We start from the raw sequence: 16,939 nt of genomic DNA, 5'->3' as shown, positions 1-16,939 counted from the left end.
GAGTGCTTTCGCCTCGTCGGCGACCTCGTCTGTCTCGAGGACGACCTCTTGCGCCTAGACGGAGACATTCTGCGCCTCGGCGGCGACCTGCGCCTCGACGGCGAGCTTCTGCGCCTCGACGAGGATCTCCGACAACGATCTCCTTTTCGCCGACGGGGAACGGCGGTGTCGCCTCGACGGTGAGCGCCAACGCCAGGCCTTTCGACATCGATCACTCAACGAGGACTTCGACGAGGACGACGACGAAATCGTCACAGGAGACTTTGACGGCGGTCTGTTCAGTTCCTTCGACGTCGAGCGTCGACGTCGCTTCGCCCCGGACGACGGGGAACAGACTGTAGTCATCCATCTCAACGCCGTAGTCGGTGCAATCGACCCAGAAGGAGAATGGGGACGCTTGCTGGTCTTCCTGCCCCTGGGGAGCCCCCAGAGGCCCCAGCACGGGCAGAGGAAGCCCCTCCAGACCCACCTTGCGCCTTCAGCCTTCTTTCCTCATTGCCCTGAAGCCTGATCTTCTTTCTGTCTTTCAGGGTCCTGCCAGAGAAGCCCTGACAAATCACACTCTCTGGGACATGGGAAGAGGGAAGGCAGAGGATATACACCTCATGGGGATCTGATTTGGCCTTCTTCCTGGAGCACTCCGGACATTTGTCAAATAATGCAGGCATATTGGACATCAAAAGGGTGCAAAAATCAAGAAGAAAAGCACCAAAGTACTTTAGAAAGCACTCACTTGAAACAAAAGTGAAAAGTCACCAATAAACCCTTGAAAAGGGAGAGCTTAATGCTCCAGGGTCCTGCTTGCAGGAGCCGGAAAAAAGAACTGAAAGTAAAAGGGACCAGCAGTGCTTTCTGGGATACTGTGAAGTTCTGGAAAGTTCTCTTAAAAGGCACAGTATCCTGTTCTGAACCACATAATGGCAGCCTATGGGGCTTGTCTGTCCAGGTCTTCCTCTCTATCATTCCAGAGGGATTTTGCTGCTGAGGCAAGGGAAATCTGGACAGACTTTGCTGTTTGTGGATTTTTGGCGGAATTTCTAGTTGAAGTACTCTTAAGTGTCTGTGCAGTTCTGCATTTTTTCAACACTCGAAGAGATTATTTTTGATTGCTCCGGGGTCCACGCACATGGGCGGGACTATTCACTAGATTATGACTATACACAGAGATCCCTTATTACAGAAGCACAGCTGTGGTGCAGCAGCAGTTTTCCCACACTTCACTGGGAACCTCGCATGGCTGGGGCCTCTATGACTGGATGCGAGCACCTACTTCTAGGGCTGCAGCTGCGAGTACAATAGGATTCATTTCCCATCTACTAACACAATTTCCATTCTGTCTCATTCAGTGCTGACAGCATCTGTTACACTGCAATGATTACACAGCCGCATTACACTGCGCAAACCGAACTACACCTCACCATGTTTGCTGAGCACCCCGTCCAATCACAAACACAAAATACAATGCCAGCTATAAATTCGATCAACTATTGAACAAACAGCAGAAATGAGGAGACGCGCAGTAACAGAGCATTTTTAAACTTCTGCAAAAACTATGAGCACACAAACTCAGAAGGCCAGCACACAGAGAGGTTCCACCACAGAGGCAGCCTTCAGTCAGTCCTAGGAGGGCCGTCCAGCTCCCCGCCATGTGAGGCAACCATCCAACTGGCAGCTTGTCCCATTGTCCTCCAAACCTTCTTGCCACCAACAGCTTGCTACAAGCACACAAAATGAAAAGTGTGTATACCGAAAGCTCTGCTTGAACATCCCGCAGTGGTTCGTATTTGCATGAGGTTTAGGAAAGCAGAGGTAGGGTTGGCAGGGGCCACGAGCTGGCTGTGACTATTCACCATAAAAATTTTTTAAAAACAGGCATCGATCTCTTGTCGATATGGGGCCATGTGTTTCCAATTAGAAACACATGGCCCCATAAAGATAAGAAAGTGCTTTGCGACACCCGCAAAGCAGACTACCTTGTCCGATCGGAGGCGAAAGGGTGTCAACAAAAACCTTAATTTCCAATGGTAGGCCACCGTATAGCATAAACGGTGACGCCAGCCAATGGAAATGAGGGGCGGGGCTGAACGCCCTTTTCTGAAATCTCGCTCATAAAATTCCTCGCCAGCTAGCAACGCATGCGCTGCAACACAGGCGAAACCTAAAAACTTGCAGCTTTTACCAGAAAATGGAGATCCCACCCAAGGGGTAGTACTGCTTGTTTGGTATGTGGCACAGTACAGGAGACAGGTGCCAAATTACTCTTTTTGCCCCGTATATACCAAATAGCAAAGACACTGGATCGTCCCCTTGTGCAGATGCCTTTGAACATGCAACATAAACATTGTGTATCTGCAGGACAGACACAGTCTTGTGTGGTATTCTCAATAGCCAAATTTCTAGAATCAGTCTGGCCCATTCGCACTAGAATTCTCAAGTAAATGCCAGAAATCAGTCGCTGAGCAAATAAAGTTGAATGTAACAATGATCTTTTAGCTACAGTTGCAGAATCACAAAACCTAATAATCCAAGAATGGAGCAAATTTGGATTTACATAGCATCACCCTCAAACTTATATTTAAAGTGGGAAAGTTTTTATTCAGATTTTATTTACACCTAAAAATGAAATATCTTTTATTATAGATTTGCCCCCTTGGAAATTGTTTGCTTTGAATGGAGTAGTTTCTTACCTGTAACTCCAGTTCTGTAGTAGTGGTATCTCTGTTATAGTCAGTCTTGTGACTAGTCCCGCCCATGTGCGGGGACCCCAGAGCAATCGAAATAGTCTCTTAAATTGTCTTCTTCTGCAGTCCTGCATAGACACTTAAGAGAAAATCAAGACAAATCATGCAGCCTAAAACTATAAGGCTACATTGGCCAGCACTTCATCTCGAAGTGAAAAAGATAGCCAAATAATATTACATTTTACACATTTTGTAAAGTTTCACACCTAGAGAAACTCTCCTTCACAAAAATACTTTGTCATGATAGAGAGGAAGGGTTGGACAGACAAGCCCCAAAGGCTGCCATTATGTGTCTGGAAAAGGGATACCGTGCCTTTAAGGAACTCTCCAGAGACCCTCTGTATCCCAGGATGCACAGCCAAAGGCCTTTTACTTTCACTTCTTTTTGAAGGTGTATAAAGCCAGGCCTGTAGCATTCAGTACATAGATTCATCCACCTGGGAGGAGGGCGGGCGCTTATGACTATAACAGAGATACCCCTACTACAGAACTGGAGTTACAGGTAAGAAACTACTCCTTCTGCAGTAGGGGATCTCTGTGTATAGTCATAATCTTGTCAAGAGAATGGGAAGCCCATCCCAACAAACCAAACCAGCGGTGGAGGAAACAGACAAAACTACTACTGTGCAAACAGATTTCTGAACGAAGCCTGCCCAACCTGAGCGTCTGCTTTGGCATCAGAGTCTAGGCAGTAGTGTTTGGCAAAGGTATGGACTGACTTCCAAGTGGGAGCCCTACAGATATCTACAATGGGAACATTACGTAGCAAAGCTGTTGTAGCTGCTTTGCCCCTGGTGGAATGAGCCTTAGACTTACCCCCTAAGGTCTTGTTAGCCTTTCAATAACATAGCTAGGTGGATTGTGTCCTGTATCCAAAGATGGACTGTTTTGAGGTGGCAAGACCAGTCCTGACTTAACCGTAATTGACAAACAATTGGTCTGACCTACGAACGTCCTTGGTCTTATCAAAGTAGAACTTAAACATCCTTCTTACATCCAGGGAATGAAGAGACCTCTCCACCAAAAATCAGAAATGACTTTAGGAAGGAACTTAGGGTGAGTCCTCATGACAACCTTGGAATCATGAAAAACAGTATACAGCTCTTGGCAACACAAAGCCTGGATTTTACTCACCCTGCGGGCCGATGTTATAGCCACAAGGAAGGCCGCCTTCAAAGATAAATGCTGTAGCGAAGCCTTATGAATAGGTTCAAAAGGCTCCTTCATCAACCTGGACAGCACCACATTCAGTTCCCATGAAGGCGAAGGACGCCTAACAGGGGGAAATACCTTCTTCAATCCTTCCCAAAAATCTTTTATGACAGGAATCTGAAAAAAGGATGTTTGTGAAGGGCATTTCCTATACGCAGTTAATGCTGCGAGGTGGACCTTAATAGAATGAAAATTAAGACAAGACTGAGCCAAATGCAAGAGGTATGGAAGGATGACATCTTCCTTGCAGGAGGTAGGATCAGCGTTCTTGGATGTGCACCAGATGCAGAACCATTTCCACTTGTCGGCATAGGAAGTCCTTGTGGGTGGTCTTTTAGCCTCCTTAAGTATTTCCATGCAGTTGTCAGGCAAATTCAAGTGTCCATATTGTACTCTCTCAGGAGTCATGCCGCCAAACTAAACGATGAGGGGTTGGGGTGCACCATCTGTCCCCCGTACTTCGTTAGAAGGTCCGGCCGACATGGAAGACGCAGGTGGGGTTGGAGAGACCGGTGGAACAGGTCTGTGAACCACCACTGTTGAGGCCACTCCGGAGCAATGAGGATCATTCGCGCTCTGGATTGAGAAAGCTAGATGAGTACTGCTGGAAATCGAGGGAATGCGCAGAAAAACGTACAGAAAGCTGGTCGACCAGCTGATCCATAGCGCATTCATCAGAGTCCCCGGTTGGTAAAACCGGGAGGCGAAGTCTCTGCATTTTCTGTTTTCGGCGGTGGCGAACAGATCTATTTCTGGAGTGCCCCATCTTTCGAAGAGGTTTCCTAGCAGCTCGTTGTTTAGAACTGACTTGTGGTTTTCCTGGACGAGCCTGCTGAGTGAGTCTGCCTGAGCATTCTGCACACCTGGTAGATGAGTAGCCGTTATAGTCAGTCCTCTGGCTAGCAGCCAGTGCCAGATCGCCTGTGCCTCCTGGGACAGTGTGCGTGATCGAGCCCCCCTGCTTGTTGAGGTAATACATTGTGGTCATATTGTCCGTCTGTAAAAGCAAGGAGTTGGTCCGGAAGGACGGATGAAAGGCCTTCAGCACGAAATGAACAGCTCTGAGTACCAGAAAATTGATGTGGAACGTGGTTTCCGCCTGGGACCACGTTCCTTGGATCTGTAGATGGTCCGAATGTGCTCCCCCAGCTGTGGAGAGAAGCATCCGTGATAATAGTCTCTATGGGAATGTCCTTGTGAAACGGAACTCGTTAAGGAGGTTCTACGCTGAACACCACCATCTCAGGGACTGTGGAGCGTGCAGAGAAAGTTGGATCTGGTCATCCCAGCTCCCTCGTTTCTGGTCCCATTGATCCTCCAGGCATTCCTGCAGCGGTCTCATGTGGAAGCATGCATGTGGTGTGAGGAAGATGCAAGAAGCCATCGACCCCAGAAGAGAAGACACTGTATTCACTGTCGTTGATGGAATGGACATGAGAGCCTGAGCCTTCCGAAGGATCGATAAGAGTCGCTCCTCCGAAGGAGACACGCTTGCTCTGAGAGTATTGATGGAGGCTCCCAAGTACTGCAGGCACTGAACAGGAGTCGGAACGGACTTAGACATGTTGATGTGCAAACCCAGCTGATTCAACAGAACGGCCGTCCTGTTGAAATGCAATTGCGCTTCCTGGAAGGTGGAGGCTTTGATCAACCAGTCGTCCAGGTATGGGTAGACAAACACCTTGTTCTTTCTCAGGTGCGCTGCCACCACTGCAATGTATTTTGAAAAGTCCTGCGTGCAGACTTCAGACCAAACTGTAGTACGGTGTATTAATAGCGATTGGTGCCAACCAGGAACGCAGGAACTTCCGGTGTTTCCGTGCAATGGGCACATGGAAGTACGCATCCTGCAGATCTATTGCGCAAAACCAGTCTCCTCGGTGCAGCTGAGGATAAATCTGGTGCAAGGACAGCATGCAAAATTTCTCCCTGCAAATCCATTTGTTTGCTTGTCGCAAATCCAGAATGTGTCTGAACTCGTTTTTGTCCTTTCTGCGTACCGAAAAGAACCTTGAGCATAGACCCTTTCCCCTTTGAGACCGAGGGACATCTTCTATCGCCCTTTTTCTCAACAGGGTATCGGCCTCCGCTTGAAGTTCGCGCAGCTGGTATTGCGAACGAACCGGTGGAATAGCTGGAGGAGGGCTGACAAAGCGAAGACTATCCATTGCAAACAATATTCAGCACCCACTAGTCCGGAGTATTTTTCTCCACTCTGCCAAGTAATTCTGTAGGCTTCCCCCCACCGGAGCGGGTAACGGACGAGGGGAAAGTAACTCTTCAGGGCTTAGACCCGGCCGGGCCCTTATTCGCCGAGGAGGCCTGCTGGCCGCCTCTGCCCGTTTGAAGTTTCTAGAACGGATGGCGCTGGTATTGCTGTTGCTGCCAGCCTGGCGACCTTGCCCTCGCTGATCTCTCTGGGAAGGGTAACGCCTCTGGAAGGGGCGGAAGGATTTCCGCTGTTCCTTCACTTTCTCCAAAAAGACAGCTACTAGCATTTCCTATTCCGCCTTCATGCGGGCCATCTCCTCATCTGCATAAGTCCCGAAGAGGGTAGATCCAGAGAAGGGCAAGTTAGCAATCCGCTGTTGCGCTTCTGGTTTAACCGATGTCAGGCACAACCAGGAGTGGCCTCTGAAGTTTATGCCAAGGCAGTACCCATGAGCAGCCAGGAGAGAGGAGTCTGCCGCCGAACTGATGACCTGATTCGAGACCATCATGCCCTCATTCAATATCTCTTGGAAGTCTAGTCTCCTGTCCCTTGGGAGGAGCTCAATGAACTGCTGCTGGGACTCCCACAAGGAACGATCATACCGTCCCAAGAGCGATGATGAACTCGCTGCTTTCATCGAGGTGGAAGCTGTACTGCAGACTTTCCTTCTGGACGAATCCATTTCACGGCTCTCCTTGTCAAGAGGGACCGTAGACGAAGGGGCAGTAGAGTGCTGCTTCTTGGCTGCTGTCACAATGACAGAATCCGGGACAGGATCTGTTCTTAAGAAGGCTGGATCAGAGTCCGGGGGTCTATACTTCTTCTGAAGTCGAGACGGCGCCGACTTCACAGAGGTCGGCGTCGGAAACAGCTCCATGGCCAGTTCCTCCAGTCCTGGCACCAAAGGCAGCACAGGGCGAGAGAGGTGCCTGCGCTGCAACGTTTCAAAAATCATCGAAGTGGAAGAGGTGGGCACAGTCAATGTGATCCCCCAACTTCGCTGCCCCCTGCAGCAGCATATCCTGGAAAGTCACAATGTCTTCCACTGGCGACACTCTCGTAGGAGGAGAGTCCGACAAAGTGGGAGAGTATCTCCCGTCACTGGACGAGTCCGTGTACATGGACCGTGACCTTTCCCTCCTCTGAGGTTGACGTGACCTAGTCAACGATCTACGCTCACTGCAAGAGCGATGCCTTACTCTAGATCTTGACCTAGTCTTTCTGGGCCTTGCCTCGACGTCGACCGGTGCCGGTGCCTTTTCTTGACTGGGGAGCCCCCCAGAGGCTGATGCAGACAGAGGACGATGACAGGGTCTCTCCATGCCCAGAAGTCCCACCTGGTTCTTGATGTCTCCTCTGCTACAGGCCTAGGAGACAAATCTTCTCCCTGTCACGCAGGGTCCTCTTGGAGAAAGAGTGACATATCACAGGAGTCAAGGACATGGGTAGAAGGGAGACAGAGTATGCACACTCTGTGGGGGTCAGATTTAGCCTTCTTCCTACCACACTCAGGGCACTACTCGAATTAGGCTGGCATTTTGACAGAAAAGCAGTGGCAAAACTGGTCAAAAAAGACAGCAACTGGAAGAGGAAGACCCCAGACGTCGAGTGAAATACTCAAAACACTGGAAAAGCTCCAAAAATTGAGGATATACCAAAAAAGGTAGAGCTCAATGCTCCAGGGTCCTGCTAGCAGGAGCCGGAAAAAAGAACTGAAAGTAAAAGACCTTTGGGTGTGCATCCTGGGATGCAGAGGGTCTCTGGAGAGTTCCTTAAAGGCACGGTATCCCTTTTCCAGACATAATGGCAGCCTATGGGGCTTGTTTGTCCAACGCTTCCTCTCAATCATGACAAAGGATTTTTGTGAAGGGGAGTTTCTCTAGGTGTGAAACTTAACCAAATAATATGACATTTTACACATTTTGTAATCTTTTTCACTTCGAGATGAAGTGCTGGCCAATATAGCCTTATAGTTTTAGGCTGCATGATTTGTCTTGATTTTCTCTTAAGTGTCTATGCAGGACTGCAGAAGAAGACAACTTAAGAGACTATTTCGATTGCTCCGGGGTCCCCGCACATGGGCAGGACTATTCACAAGATTATGACTATACACAGAGATCCCCTACTACAGAACTACATATTGAACAGTTTGCCTATTAATTTAATGTGACTTTTATGGTCACTGACCGAAATAAAGTATTTACTGAGAAACTCGGGAAGACTGTGGCTGGGGATCTGTGAAAATCTATGACTTGTATGCCACAAATTGGAGCTCCAGTCTTGCTCTGGCTTGAATGGCCTTATATAGGTTGTCGAATATCCACATTCTTGAAACTGCCAACAGAAATGAATACATCAGCAAAAGAAATAACCTAACAATGAACATCCACAGAAAGGGTGCATTAAAACTCGTTCACAAAAGAAAGTCATGCTGGAGCCAGCAAACACTACATGCACACACAAGAGTCAAAAGTGTAATTCTTCAAACCTACGTCCTCTATTTCCTGTATCTCCATTTCCTTTAAAATCACAGCCTGGCAAGTGTATATAATGAATTGTTGCAACCCAGGAATCGCCCTAAAAACTTTTGGAGTCTGTACACCACTTATATGTCATTTCGAGCTCGAGAGTCTCCTTCTCACTTAGTCACCTGCCACTACGAGGGGGGCTGGTAAGTCAGAATGACCTCTGCTGGAATTGAAACACCTGGGGTAGGCTTGGGGCCTGGACTTGGGATGAGGTGTCCTCAATATTAAAATGTTTGTATTATTACTTTCCTTTCTAAAAATATTTATAAGTTCAGTTATTTGAGACTTTGTTTTATTTTAGATTTAGTTCTCATTGTTTGTTATTATTTCATAAGATTGGATTTGGTATGGTAGCATTGTGTAATTTTATCTTTTGAAAATATTGTATGTGTATACGATTTCTTTTTGTGTTGTATTAATGAAAAAGGAAAAAAAAAACACAGCCTGGCAAAGGCTTTGACATTATGGAACCACGACTGCATCCATTCTCCTCAGTCACTGACACGCCCCACACAATCTGCTTCCAAAGAGGGGTAGTGCCTCCTGTGCTGCAATGCAAGATTAGATAACTAGGATTTTCTCTTAGCATCCTCTTGCTAGACATTTACTTCCTACTACTGTTAAGTGGGCTCAACGCAACATCGTACAATGCCAGCTGCTTTTTAAACAAGAGTCAGCATTTCCTTAGGCCCTGACACAATCAACCAAATCGTTCATCTGAAGTTCACAGTTAATTCAGAGCCTCAACGTTGGTAATACCCGTTCTGCTAAATATAGAAGGCAGGAGCCTTACATGATCGCTTCAGTTGACAAACATGACCCTAGTCAAGACGCAGACTATGTGATTTAAATTGTACAAGAGATGGTTTCCAGTGCAACAAACTCTTTGTTTGTATTTGACAACAGGGTTGGTCCAAAGGATCAAAGTAATGGTGGTTTGGATCGAGTTATAAAAGATGAAGCATCACAAAATTACTGTGAAGTCACTGTTAGAGCCAGGTAATGGAATAGGTTTTGAGAAGAACCAATGGCCTGAAAGAGCTGATAACGAGAGCACAAGTCAAATGTATTAACTGAAGGCGAGCAGTGCAAACAGTCATTACCTAAAGTGGATCAGGTGGGTAGGCTTGGAAGAACACGTTACTTACCTTCTGTAATGCCTTATCTGGTAGAGACAGTATCTAGCTGCAGGTTCCTTACCTTTGAATTTCCCGGACATCAGACTGGATCCAGAAGATTTCTACTTGGAGCAATACCCCTGTGCGCCAGTAGGTGGTGTTGGTCGGCTTCACAGGGGGTCATTGGCCAAACCAGAAGTGACATCTGCGACAAAACCGCAGCGCCATGAAGCGTATTGATATTGGTGTGTTTAAAAACCGCGCCCGAAAGAGAACAACCTTGAACATAGAAACTGGTCTGCAGGGCGGGGAGGATGGGCGAGTCGGTAAGGAATCTGCAGAGAGATACGGTCTCTATCTGATAAGGCGTTATCAAAGGGAAGTAACTTCTACATCATAGAGACATCCAGCAGCAGATTTCTTACCTTTGAATAGATACCCATGCAATACCACCGGTGGAGAAAGGGCTGCAGACAAGTTTAGACTAGAAAATCCTGCAGGACTGGGCGGCTAAAATGACCGTCCCCGAGGACTTAACTGTCTAGCCAGTAATGCTTGGTAAACGTGTTGCAGAGATACCCACGTTGCTGCCTGACAGATGTCTAGGACTGGGACCCCACATTGCAGTGCAGTGGTAGCAGCTTTAGCTCTGATGGAACGAGCTCTTAAGCTTTCAGGACACTGCTTCTTTTGCCAGAGCATAGCAAATCTCGATGGAGAATATAACCCATCGGGAGATGGGCTTCTTCTGCACCGCCCGACCGTTCTTCGCTCCAACGTACCCCACAAAGAGTTGGTAACCCACCCGGAACTCTGTTGCATGTTCAAGGTAGAAAGACAACGCTCTTCTTGGGTCCAAAAGGTGGAGTCACTCCTCTTCTTTAGTGGGACACAGAGAAGCATTGAAAGTGGGCAAGGTCCCACATTTTTTTAAAAACATTTTATTGATTTTCTGATTAATACAACCTCTTAATCTGTGGTATACATGTTCAAATACCGTTGACGTGCCATACATTAGAACTCAATATAAAATAAATATTGATATTATCGACATTGAAGTACCAGTGGTATTGTCATACAAGTTTGACATTTACACTTTCAGAGTGTTACAAAAACTACCGGGACGTCATTTCTTCCAGACATACAGCACAATTTAAACGTCGTAATGTATTACACAGTCAGTTCCTACCCCTCTATCTTAACCTAATCCAACTATAACCCCACCCCACAGACTGAGTTCTGCATGTATATATACACACTTTTTCAGTCAGCACAACAATACTGAACAGTGATAATTGATGGCATAAGTCCGGCAAGTATTTCCTATGTCATAACATAGCATCACAACGTCCCAATCTCTCCATCGTATACTTTTGTTGACAACATTAGCAATTGAACATTGCCCCTCTATAACGTCTGTATCTCTGTTGCTACAAGTTCCTCCAACATCACATTCCATTCCATTGAGAAAGGTTTTTTTTCTCAGTCCCCTCCGTTCCTCCCTCTGTAACTCTGCACTTTCAGCTTTACCCCATATGACAACTTCATTATACCAGTCTAGCACCAATGGCGTTCTGGCCGCTTTACATCTCATGGTTATTGTGCGTTTGGCTAGTATTAGTGCCAAGTTGGCAAATCTATGTGCGGAGTTCCCCTTCTTGGCTCTAGTATGTAATCCTAATATATAGTACTCAAACAAATGACTTCCCTCTCCCTGGGGCAACCTCATATAATGTTGTGTGTACCGTTGTCCAGTAATATGTCAACAGTGGACAAGACCACAGCATATGGAATAAATTTGCATTAGAGACTTGACATCCGGGGCATACGTCAGCAGTGCCTAGAAACATCATACTTAAGTCTGTGGGGGGGTCAGGTATGCAAGATGTGAATCATAAGCCGAATGAATTTAAACTCCGGATTTCGCAATACCTTCCTCGGGTATTTCATCATACATCTCCATTCCTTGTCCGTTAATTTGTGGCCTAAGGTGACATTACATTTTTCACAGAGGGTCTGTAATGATATCGCAGAATGTGTTTGAATTCCACGATATAGCCATTTAGTCAAATGACTGCCATTACCCATTAAATATTGCATGTGTACTAATTTGTGTATCAGTGGCTCCGTCCCTTCAGGGACCCATGTGGTCCGAACATATCTAGTTATATTGTCATGGAGAAGAAATAATTTATTCGGCACTCCCAGTTCCTCACAAATGTATCATAATTCATCAATGTGTTACCTGCAAATAACATGCCCACCGTATCTACGCCTGCTTCTATCCAGGTGGATATATGCTGAATCGTTACGGTCCCTAACGGAAAAGGGAGTCCCAGTAGTGAAATATTAGAGGCAAATGGGGTTAGCCCCCTTGTATATCGCAGTGCCTTCTTCCAATACATCAATGCAACTTTTAGCAACGGAGGCTCAGTCGACGGGGGTCAGCTTGTGGAGCATCCCTCTTTCCCATTCACCCCGGGTCATGTTAATCTCCTGCAGGTTCCGTCCTGCAATCCAGTATGCCAACCATTGTAACTGACCTGCGTAATAGTAGGCTTTGAAGTCTGGGACACCCAATCCCCCCATGTTTTGTATCTAGTTGCAGATGTTACCACTTTCGGGAGGAAAGAGGCTCTAGTGCGAAGCACCAATTTGTCACAGAATATCACCAGATTTGGAGTTTTGGAAAAAAGAGCCTGAAGTGTGCTCACCCTCCTGGCAGATTTGATTGCCACAGTAAAGGCTCGTTTTATAGTGAGCAGCTGGAGTAGCAGCTGGGGAAGGCAAATGTGAAAGGGGCTGAAAGGAGCACACATGAGAAAGGTAAAAAACAAATGAAGGTCCCACTGAGGCATAATGAAGGGGGAAGGTGGTAACAACTGTAACAAGGCCTTTTAGGAATCTATGTACAATGGGTGACTTAAAAATAAATAATAAAATAAGAGGTTGGTCTAGCAGCCTCTGGAAAGCAGATAAAGTAGACAAATACCCTTTGAAGTTGCCAGGAGGAGAGCCCTGATGGGCAAGAGACAAAATAAAAAGTAAAATATCAGAAAGGGAAGCAGAAAATTGATAAACTGCTCTCTACAATATATTACAAATTTCTTCCATCAGCAGGCGTATTCCATCTTAGTGGAGGAACACCTAGTTGCCAGAACAACATTACAAACTTCGAGAGGAAGGTCAAAGGCCACCAACTGCCGCCACTCAATCTCCACGTAAGAAGGCGTAGAGTTGCCAGGATCGGGAGGAGAACCGTCTCCTGCTACTGCGACAGATGATCCTCCGAAGGGGTAGCCTGATCGGAAGAGTGATGCTCATTTACAGAAGCTCAGAAATGCCAGACTCTCCGCACCCGGTCAGGAGAGACAAGAATTATTTGAACCAAATCATTCCTGATCTTCTTGAGAACTCTGGGCAGGTGTGGTATGGGTGGAAAGGTGTACAGGAGGCCTGAGCTCCTCTCAAGACGAAAAGTGTCCAAGCGAGAGCTACTTAAGAAACACCAACATGCGAAACTGCGGACATTGTGAGTTCTCTGCGGAAGCAAACAGATCTAACCAAGGCTTTCCTCACTGCTGAAAGAGACCTTGCACCTCCTAAGGATGGAGATGCCATTTGTGATCCGCTAGGCAATGACAGCTAAGTTTGCCCGAGCTAGAGTCCAGGGAACCTGCCAGGTGTTGAACGCCCAGATATATGCCCTGCTGTTCCAGCCATGTCCAGAGACGCAGGGCTTTTTGGCAGTTTACGACCCCACTCCACGCTGCTTGTTGCAGTACCACATGGTGGTGGTGTTGTCTGAACACTAGAACTAGCCTTCCTTTGATGGAGGGTAGAAAGGCTTTCAACGCCAATCGGATCACTCTGAACTCCAGCATGTTGATTCCACTGGAGACCAGAGTCCTCTGATATCCCCCTCTCCCAGATGGCTGCCCCATCCCAGAAGTGATGCATCTGTCACTACTATGAGATCTGGTTGGGGAAGGGAGAGCTGCCACAGCCACCACAGCAGGTCTAGTGCAGTTCCCTACAAGATCTGGACCATGTCGGAAAGATTTCACTGAAGATGCGCCCACTTGAACTTCCGGTTCCACTGCAGAGCCCGCATAGGTCATCTGAAATGTACCACCAGGAGGCCATGAGGCTCAGCAGCCTCAGTCTCATTCTCACCGAAATCCAGGATAGAGTTTGAAACATCGGTGTCATAGCCTGAATATTCTGGACTCGCCGCTCTGGAGGATAGGCCCGAAACTGCACTGCATCCAGAACAGCACCTATGAAATGGAGCATCTAAGAGGGAGTTCAGCACGCTGATACTGAAATTACGTGGATGCAAAAGTTCCGCCATGGTCCGAAGGTGAGAGAACAGCCTAAGGTGAGCCTGCCTTCAACAGCCAGTTGTCGAGATATGGGAAGGCTGGCACCCCGGATCTCCACAGATGAGCTGAGGCCACCGCCATCATCTTGGTGAACGCTCAAGGGGCGCTGGTAAGGACAAACGAGAGCACAGTGAACTTAAGTGCTCATAGCCTTGAGTATTCATGCAGTGTTTTATGTTTTGACACATTGGAAAAATGCAATAAAAAAAAAAGTGCTCGTAGCCCACCGTGAATCCTAGATAACACCTGTGGATAGGCAGGACAGGAATGTGAAAATATCCGTCTTGAAAGTCTAACGCTACCATCCAGTCTCCTGTGTCCAGAGTGGACAAGACCGGAGCCAACATGAGCATCTTGGATTTCTTTTTTGGGAAGTAGTTGAGGGCTCGTGGGTCTAGAGTAGGACAAAGTGCCTTGTCCTTTTTTGGGACCAGAAAGGAGTGGGAATAGTAACCCCAGCCTACGTCTGGCACAAGAACCCTCTCTATGGCTCCCTTGGCCAAGAGAGCCATGACTTCCACCTGGAGGAAAAGGAGACTATCCTCATTCAGCCGGTCAAAGGATGGAGGCATGGAGTGAGGGATGGTCTCAAACAGGAGGGAGTAGCCCCATCTGATACTCTGGAGAACCTACCTGTCCGAAGTAAGGTTTTGCCAGTGGTGGAGGTGAGGGCGGATCCAGATACCAACTGAATCCCTGTGTTTTTGAAGGGCAAGACTAGGAGGGCTTGGAGGCTGAAGGTGGCGGGTGTGAAGGCTGAAGCTGGCAGGGGGGGGGGAGAGGGGTGGCTGGACCGGACCTCAGCCCTTCCGACCCATGCCGGCGTCTGTGCAGGGTTTGTGAAACTTTTGCAGCCCAGTGGCTGGGGCAGTTGAAAGCCCATTCCATAGCCGCGGAAGGCAGACCGGGGGCAGGAGGCAGCTGAGGGGCCCAAGGACTTGGCCGTAGCCCGTGAGTCCTTAAGGCTCTCCAGCGCCATGTCTGCCTTGTCTCCAAAGAGACGGATGCGATCCAAAGGGCATGTCCATAAGTGAAGCATGGACATCCCCTGAAAAGGCAGATTTTCTCAGCCAGGCGCAGCATCTAACAGCCGTCATAGAATTTGCTCTGCCCAGCTAATCTGTGTGTCTAAGCCACATCGAATAGCAAACTTATCTGCATCTCTCCAGTCTGTTATGGCTTGGGAGAGGAGGACCCTGTTCTCCTCAGGGAACCATGGCAGCACTTACACACCTGTTTTCCAGAGAAAGTGGGAATAATGGCCCAATAAGCATGTGGTTTTCCACTGACTGCAATGTAAGGCTGGCCGAATAAAAAAAAAATTCTTGCCCCCACTGTCCAGCCTCTTGGATTACTGGTCTGGGGGAGGGGCAGAGAATGCACCATGGGAAGTTGCGGCATGGACCACCAAGCTCTCTTGGGGGTGGGGTAGCTGGGAGGGTAGTGAGGAAGTCTGGGTAGCCTGGGCAGAGCAGTGGCAGCAGGAGATAGTCTTGTTCACTGGAGCCCCTGTGCTGGGTTTGAAGCAGGTTCCCAGAAGGAAGTCTGTGAGGGCTTTGTTGAATGAGAGCAAGGATTCTGAAGAGGAAGCCGCCGGTTGTAGCAGCTTGGTCAAGAGGGTAATCCTGACCGTCACTGTGGTGAGCTGAATGTCAAGGACATTAGCTGCTCTACACACCACCATTGCATAGGATGCACCCTCCTCCATGGCCACGGTAGTAGGAGAAAACATGACAGTGTCCAGGGAGGTATACAGGCCACTGAGCTCAACCAATTCCTCATACCAGTCCATTTCCTCATAAGGTTAGTCTTCTAAAGGGTCCAGCGACCCCTCCCAATCATCCCAATGCTAGCCGTCCAGGAAAAGTTTAGGATAGACACTGGTAAGAGTTGTCAAGAATCAGAATGGGGTGGGGGGGCGCCAGGAGCATCGGAGTCAGAACCAGTAATGGGGAAGGTCGTAGTGGTACGACCAATGCCAGTATGGATCCATCTCCGGATCCATGGGGGGGAGGGTGGGGGTTTCGGGGGGGGGGGGCGGTTAGAGTGTAGATTGTCACTGGAGCTGCCAGCATATAACCACATAGGCAACTAATGGCACGACGTAGGGGTCAGGCAGCTCAAAAATAAGGCAAATTCCTTTAGTTGAGCAGGGGTCCATCTGGCTTCCAGAAAAGCGGGGAGACAAAGTCGGCCAAAGTACAGGTTCCGGAGAACAAGGCTTTGAGCAGTGATGTTCTTTCGTCGTTACCTGCCGACAGATGGGGAGAAATCGAAGCACACATCGATTTGTGTTTTTCTGTGTCTCTTACCTGAATACCCAGACGACACTGAGTGAGGTGAAGACCTGGAACTCTTGGGGTGGTACCGGGACATTACTCTCGAGCATGACCATGATCTCCGAGGAGTCGGGCATGGCGTCGACTGCCGGGCCGCGATCATCTTTAGTGACCATTCCCACAAAGCCCTCATGCCATGGCCCGGCAGTCGCAGCATGACATGGGGAGTCGTGGTCGCCCCCCAGCACCATAAGCAGACCAAATGGGGGTCAGTCACAGACATTGAATGATGACAAGCGCCACGCGGCTTGAACCCCGAAGTCTTACTACAGGACATTCCAACACACCAAAAAGCGGTCAACAAAAAGGTCGAAAAAAACTATTAAAAAGTGACAGATTGTGGCTCTTTTCACATATCAGCACTTGACTGGCACAAAAAGTAAAGCACGGACGTCAGCGTGCCG

The 16,939-nt window shown here is 48.0% G+C and overlaps 1 protein-coding gene across 8 annotated transcripts in view; it reads right to left on the bottom strand.

The window, feature by feature from the left end:
* Positions 1 to 16,939, bottom strand: part of RNF216 (ring finger protein 216) — a 776,933-nt gene that overhangs the window by 640,876 nt on the left and 119,118 nt on the right. The window lies entirely within an intron of this gene.

Source organism: Lissotriton vulgaris, chromosome 10 (assembly GCF_964263255.1).
Source record: "Lissotriton vulgaris chromosome 10, aLisVul1.2, whole genome shotgun sequence".
NCBI lineage: Eukaryota > Metazoa > Chordata > Amphibia > Caudata > Salamandridae > Lissotriton > Lissotriton vulgaris.
Note: the sequence above shows the minus strand (reverse complement) of the source record. Positions and strands in the feature narration are given on the sequence as shown.